At 40.2% G+C, this 7,090-nt stretch overlaps 1 long non-coding RNA gene across 1 annotated transcript; it reads right to left on the bottom strand.

Moving 5' to 3' along the window:
* Positions 1 to 884: 884 nt before the first annotated feature.
* On the bottom strand, positions 885 to 6,403 carry LOC128114286 (uncharacterized). Its single transcript, XR_008219740.1, has 3 exons — positions 6,298 to 6,403; positions 2,191 to 2,396; positions 885 to 1,866 (listed from the first exon to the last, which is right to left on the bottom strand). It is a non-coding gene; the product is annotated as an uncharacterized LOC128114286 (long non-coding RNA).
* Positions 6,404 to 7,090: the final 687 nt, after the last annotated feature.

Raw genomic sequence — 7,090 nt, 5'->3', positions numbered from 1 at the left:
TTACTGCTACTTTTCCTTAGGATGATCACTTAGAAGTGAGGTGATTAAAAAAAATCTGTCATTTTAAAGACAGAGATAAATGGATTCTCCTTAGCTTTTATTGAGGAATCATCTTAATAATGAAGAAGTACTTGGAGCAAAATGGCCTAATACCAAGCAAGAGAAAGAAATAATGACAATATACTATTTGTACTTGTTTGTTATGGGGGGACCATATAAATATTTACTTAATGATTTTTCTCAACTTCTTCCTAAGACTGGAAACTCTAGAGAAAAAAATGTGAGGTAAATGTTGCACATTAAGTTTTCACAAAATATCTTGCCTGACACATGCTAGGTATTGTGGATAGGAGGCAATACTCAGAATAGGTACAAATTAGGCAAAAGGCACAAACTCCTGTATAATAAGAAAACAGAGGTAATGAATAAAAGGAAACAAGCAGGTAGGCTGAGAGGTTGAATTACAGGGAAGGAAAGGAGAAGACTAAAACAAAGTGTGAGAAGTATTATTACTGATGGGATATAGAAAAGGCCACTTTATACAGAGAAAGGAAAGCCCACATCCATTGTGGTAGGAATGTAAATTGCTGTGGCTATTATGCAAAGCAGTACAGAGGGTCTTCAAAAGCAATCACATCACTGAATATGTAAGTTCCAGGGTTTAAATTGATCTTTTAGTTAGTTGAGTGTTTTGTTTTGTTTTAAGGAGTGCCTCAATATATATCCCAGCTGAGACTTCTTGCAGTAGAGCCCGTGCTACCACCACCCATTCACCATGTCTGGGCAAGGGGCTGTGGATTAAAAAATAGAGACAAGAAACAGTGAGTCATTCGCCACAGCAGAATGCCGAATGCCATTTATTGAAGGAGGGAGGAAACCTTAAATACAGGCTTATAGCACAATGGAGGATTCCCAGAGGGCAGAAGTTTGCTACCCAATGTTCTACATTCTTGCATCTAAGCTGTTTACACCAAATGCAGGATACATGAACAAAGAACCTCCGGTGAGCATTCAGTAAGAAGGAAACCAGCAGGGAATCAGCATAGGGAGGACATCTGGTCGAGGTCAGCAAGCAAGGTGGCAGCTACTCACATTGGGGGGCCAGGGCCCTACAGGTCCCCCCTTTTTACTAAAAAATGAGCTTCTGACTTAGGTTGCATGGGACGTCAGCAGGTCACCTGACCCATCATGGAGACACCTGCCCAGGCCACACAGGTGCTCTGCCTTAGGTTGGTAACCACCCCCAAGGCATTACCCATCTCTGCATACTCATTATCATACAGACTGAACCACGTGAGCTGTAGAGTTAACTGCTGCCAAAGATCTCAAAATGGCACTAGGCTTGCAATCTGTGCAACACAGAAAGACCAACAGAAGTCCTAACGTACCCATAGCCGGTAGGTTAAAGGCAATTGAATCATTCCCTTCCTTAACGAGCCTTACTGCAAATTGGAGTCCTTGTAAGGTGGTATCCCATAGGCAAGTGGAACTTGAGTTTTATTAATTTTACAACTTTCAAAGCCAATTGAAATGTATATAACTCTTGAATTAAATTTATCATGCCCAATAGAATGAAAGATTAATTAACTGTGGTAGCTACTTTTGCTGCCAGGGTCTCCATTGTGCTAGCTGTAGTAACCAATTATGAAATAGCAATCCCAGAAACAGTAGCAGCAGTGGCCACCACCGCTATAACAGCAACAAGGGCAACAGCGATGTCAGATTCTCTTCTGGAGTGTGTGAGCATCATCTGTGTCTAACTGCCATGGTCCACTGGCATGGATGCAGCTCCAGGAACACGAACCACCAAGGCCCATTTTTCTTGATCCCAGCATGACTTAAGCTGGCAGCTCTGCAAAAGAACAACTAAGAACCATAAAGAAAAAAAAAACAGATGTCAAACAAGGAGCAGAACTAATGGTCTCATAATGGCTACATTCAGGCTCACAAATTTTAAGGTAACTTCAAAAGAGGCTAGATGAATTTCAGGAGGCCAATAAAAGTTGCACAGAGCCACTCCTGAAAAGTAGGTACTACACCAGTTTGAAGAGAATTGCAAAAATGAAAAAGGCTTAGCTGGCATGCTATTGTTAACAAATGAAGGTCAGTGACCTTCAGAGTTATCCTTAATCTCCAAGGTGTCTGGGTGACACATTCTCAACATTTTTGAAAAAAGTTACCATACATTACCTTCTGAAGAATCCGAACACATGGCTACAGTTCCTAGCCTTACATTAATGCTTGCCAAGGCTGGCCGTATTAGGCTCTCAATCCCCATTGGCATCAGAAGGGGAGAGTTTTTCACGAAGGTTCAATAGGTCTCTGCCATGTTGGGATTCAGCAGCAGCCACAGGGCACACACAGCACTCAGGAACCCAAAAAGGCACCTCACTGTCCTGTGGAAAGACACAAACAGATCCCCAGGCCCATACCAACACCAGATCAGGTCCCCTCCAAGTGCCAGTAGAAAGATCCTTCCATCACACCAGAGGATGATTTGCAACAGGAGCCCTCCAGTGCTTATCTGCAGTGGATACTCCAGTAGAATCCACTGATAAAAAATTTAAAATATATAAAACAAGGGAAAGAATAGAATGTGGAGAGGAGAGATGAATCCCTAGCTCCCTCCTTTTTACTTTAGCAAAATATGTTTTTAAGGTATGATGGCAGCATTCTACTATAGCCTGTTCTTGAGGATTATAAGGAATACCAGTCTTATTAACAGTAGAAAAATTTTGGCAGAATTTTGAAAATCCTGTACTGCTGTAGGCGAGACCAATATCAGTCTTTATGCATTTTGGCATTCCCATATAAGCAAACGCATGAAGATAATGATTCTTTACATCCTTAACCTTTTCCCCTGAATGGGCAGAAGCAAAAATTAGAGAAGAATATGTATCAATAGACACATGGACATATTGTAATTTTCCAAAGCAAGGCACATGTGTGACATCCATCTGCCACACATGATTAGGTAAAAGTTCTCAGGGATTAACTCCCAAATGAGGAACAGGTAAAAATTCAACACAAATAGGACATGATTTAACTATCTGGATGGCTCATTCCCGAGTTATGCCCGTATGATGGTGAAGAGATCCAGCATTAAGATGATAATGTTGATGCAACTGAGTAGCCTTTTCAAAGGCAGAACAAATTAATGTGACAGCTATACAAGTAATGGCATCAGCCTTCTGATTACCTTCGCTTAGAGGTCCAGGCAATTGAGTATGAGCTCTAATATGGCCCACATAAAGGTTATGTGAGCAGGACCATATGAGTCCTTGCACTTGCAATAAATATTCAAAGGCATAATGGCATGTGCCACATATTGGCTACCAGTATAAATATTTACACTCTCATCAGAAAGCATTTGTAAAGCAAGCAACAGTGCCTGTACCTCTGCCATCTGGGCAGAAGTGCCCTGGACTTTCATTCTCTTCACTATGTTACCAGAAACCACCACAGCAAAACCACGTGAAGTGCCATCAGTAAATACCACATGGGCCTGAGGAATAGGAGTCATCTGTACTATCTTGGGAAATATAACAGGATGCAATTTAAAAAATTGACACACATCATTGGAGGGGTAGTGAGTATCAAACTGACCCTGCAGAGAGCATGTCAATATGGTCCAATCATTATCATTAGCTTGCAACCATGCTATTTGAGACTGGGTGTATGGGGTCACCACAATATCTGGCTCCTTACCAAAGGTTTGAACACTGATCTTAATTCCCTTAAACATAATCTGAGCAGCAACCTGAGGATAAGGAGTAATAGTTTTTGCTGGAGAAGCTGGGGAATGTACCCATAGAATAGGACTTGTTTGCCAAAACACTCCAGTGGGTGAATGAGTAAAACAAAATATTCATGACCTAAATAATGATAGGGAAAAGATACTTGTACTTTTTGGGGGCTATTTGTAAATTAGCCAGGCTAAGAACCTCTTGTAATTTAGAAAAGGCATCAAAAACAAGTTTTTTAATCTTTAGCAGTCATAAAATATAGTCAATCACAATTAAATATCAATGTTTAGGAATTGCCACAGGGGCTGGCAAGCCAGGCTGTGTTGCTCCCATGAGAAGCACGGTTTTATTTACAGCTCTAAGATCCTGTAATAGTCTCCATTTTCCTGACTTCTTTTTAATAAGAAATATAGGTGTGTTCCAAGGTGAAGTGGAAGGAATGATATGTCCAGCATCTAATTGCTCCTTAACTAAAGTGTTCGCAGCCTCCAATTTTTCTTTAGTAAGGGGCCACTGTTCCATTCATACAAGGTCATCACTTTTCCAAGTGATTTTTATTGGTTGTATTATTGAAGGCTGCTGTGCAGTGACCCCTATGGAAAAGACCCTAATCCTCTAGTATCTCCAGGACATCTAGTGACACAGCTTTTGTCTGCCACAGGTAGTGGATCTCCTTGCAACATTTTCCCTAAGCCTCTGCCGGGGCAGTAGCCCTGACTCTTCAACATCTGTTGTACAGACTGTGTAGTAAGCACAGCTCCCATACCATATAACACATCCTGTCCCCACAAGTTCATTGGAATGTCAGGTAGCACAAAGGGTTGAAAAGTTCCTATATGACCTTCGTCATCCTTCCAATTTAAGAGTAGCCTGCTCTGTAATGGCATCTGAGCTGTGCCAATACCTTGTATGTTAGAGGTGGAATTTTTAAGGGGCCAATTGGGATCTCAGGATTCTTGTGAAATTATAGATATATCCAGCACTGGAATCCAATAATCTTCCAATCTCAATACCATATAATTTTATTTTTAATTTAGGCTGTTTATCATTGATAAATGTCTGTCAAAACACCTTTTTTCCTGTACTTCCAAAGCCTCCAGTTCTATATATCGGCACCATTTTGCATTTAAAATATGAAAGCAATAATAATTGAGCAATTCTATCACCAGCTTCTATTTCCATGGTCCCTTTTACATATGCCAATTATAAAAGCATTAAATACAATCTCTATAGGATTTGAAGAGGTAACTTTAGGTAATACTTTTGAGTATTTTTATAAAATCTTAAAAAGAGGATCCGTTTTTATAGATTTCAAGTAACACATTAGCACAAATAGCCAATTATTAACAATGTGGACCAAACAATTTATCTGTACTTTATTTACTGGAAAAATAATTTTGTAACCTCTTTATCAATAAGAGATTATTTTTTATGGGTTTATCTTAGCAATATTATTTAATAAGCTAACAACCCAATCCATTTTCTATAGAATTCTAGAAAGCAACTTAAAGAGCAGAGCCAAATTTCCAGTAATGATCAACAGACAAGAGCATACCTAATATATAGTTCAAAATTATGAATCCTGTTCCTCTAGTTTATCTACCATGAAAATCAAACATTCATCCATACATTTATTAAGACAATCAAAAGAACAGAACATCCTTTATTCAAACAGCATTGACTTAGCATTCCATGTCCTGACCGAAACCACTTTTCACCAGAAGTTGGGCCCGTTTAAACTTTTAGCGCTAGTCCCTCTCCTGGCCTCTTCTTGCTTGCCCGCCTGCTTCTCTTCTCCTTGTTGGCCTCGCAGCTACACCTCCCACCTGTGTATACCTGCCCACCCGCTGTTCCGGGCCATCTTGCGCACTGCTGCAGCATGCCCCTTTGTTCACTGTGCAGGCCTGCACACATGCATTTCAATTTAAACTTTCTCTTACTTCCATGAAGGTATTACCTAATAATGAGTTATTCCCACCAGAAGGGAAAAACAGGAAAACATTTCCCATGAAGGGATCCTAAATATTGAAATATTCCCACTCTGAGGGAAAAATAAAAAACATTTAAACCAAAATAAGCAAACAGACAACAAAACTTGAACCTCTGGTCTTGCTAGCTTGTCCATCCAGCAACAGTGAGGCCTACCTGCTGATTCTTTGTAATTCAGATGCTGCCACTCTGTGCTGGCAGGCAGAAAGAGCTCAGAGTTTCAGCTACCCTGAAAATTCTAAAATTAGAGAGTCTTTCCTTTCTCCATTACCACTGGGAAGAGACTTTTCTCTTTTGCTCATCCTTCCTCTACAGGGCCCCAATCTTTAGGCCTAGTTTCAAAATTTTTCCTCTTTTTACCGGGAAAATTCTTTTTACTTGATTAAAATTTTTCTCCCTTTTCTAATGGGAAATTTCCTTTCCTTCCCTCTTCTCTATTGGGAAGATTTCCTTTTTTATTTAAAATCTTTAGCCCTTTCTTAACTGCAGTGGTACCCTATTTGCACCCATGACAATTCACCCTTACCTTTTCTTTTTTCTTTAAAATGCTGGCCAGCCTTACCTTTCGGGTGTCCATCAGTGACATCCCTTCTTTCTCAGATCTCAGTAGAAACTCCATTTGTTGCAGTAGTGCCCACGCTACCACCACCCATTCACCATGTCTGGGCAAGGGGCTGTGGATTAAAAAATAGAGACAAGAAACAGTGAGTCATTTGCCACAGCAGAATGCCGAATGCCATTTATTGAAGGAGGGAGGAAACCTTAAATACAGGCTTACAGCACAATGGAGGAACCCTGGAGGGCAGAAGTTTGCTACCCAATGTTCTACATTCTTCCATCTAAGCTGTTTACACCAAATGCAGGATACACAAACAAAGAGCCTCCGGTGAGCACTCAGTAAGAAGGAAACCGGCAGGGAATCAGCATAAGGAGGGCATCTGGTCGAGGTCAGCAAGCAAGGTGGGGGGCCAGGGCCCTACAGAGACTGCCCTTAAACTCATGATACTCCTGTCTCAGCCTCTTGAATGTTAAGATTACAGACATGTGCCACAATATCCACATGAAATTAGTATGCTGGAAAGACACCTTTATTCACATGTTTACTGCAGTACTCTTCACAATAGCCAGCTTACAGGATTATGCTATGTGCCTACAGACGGATGAATGAATAAAGAATTTGTGGTACATATAAATAATGGAATATTACTTACTTATAAGAAGGAATGAAATTATTTAATTGATAACAACACAAATGGAAAGGAAAGACAAATACCATACAAAGTTCAACACAAAGCAGTAAAGAGTAGACTAGTAGCTACTAAAATACACAGAGAAATTGAAGATGGTTAGTGGAT

Source organism: Peromyscus californicus, unplaced genomic scaffold (assembly GCF_007827085.1).
Source record: "Peromyscus californicus insignis strain IS unplaced genomic scaffold, ASM782708v3 Scaffold_10__1_contigs__length_136768540, whole genome shotgun sequence".
Lineage (NCBI taxonomy): Eukaryota > Metazoa > Chordata > Mammalia > Rodentia > Cricetidae > Peromyscus > Peromyscus californicus.
The sequence above is the reverse complement of the archived record's forward strand: the minus strand, read 5'-3'. Positions and strand labels throughout refer to the sequence as shown.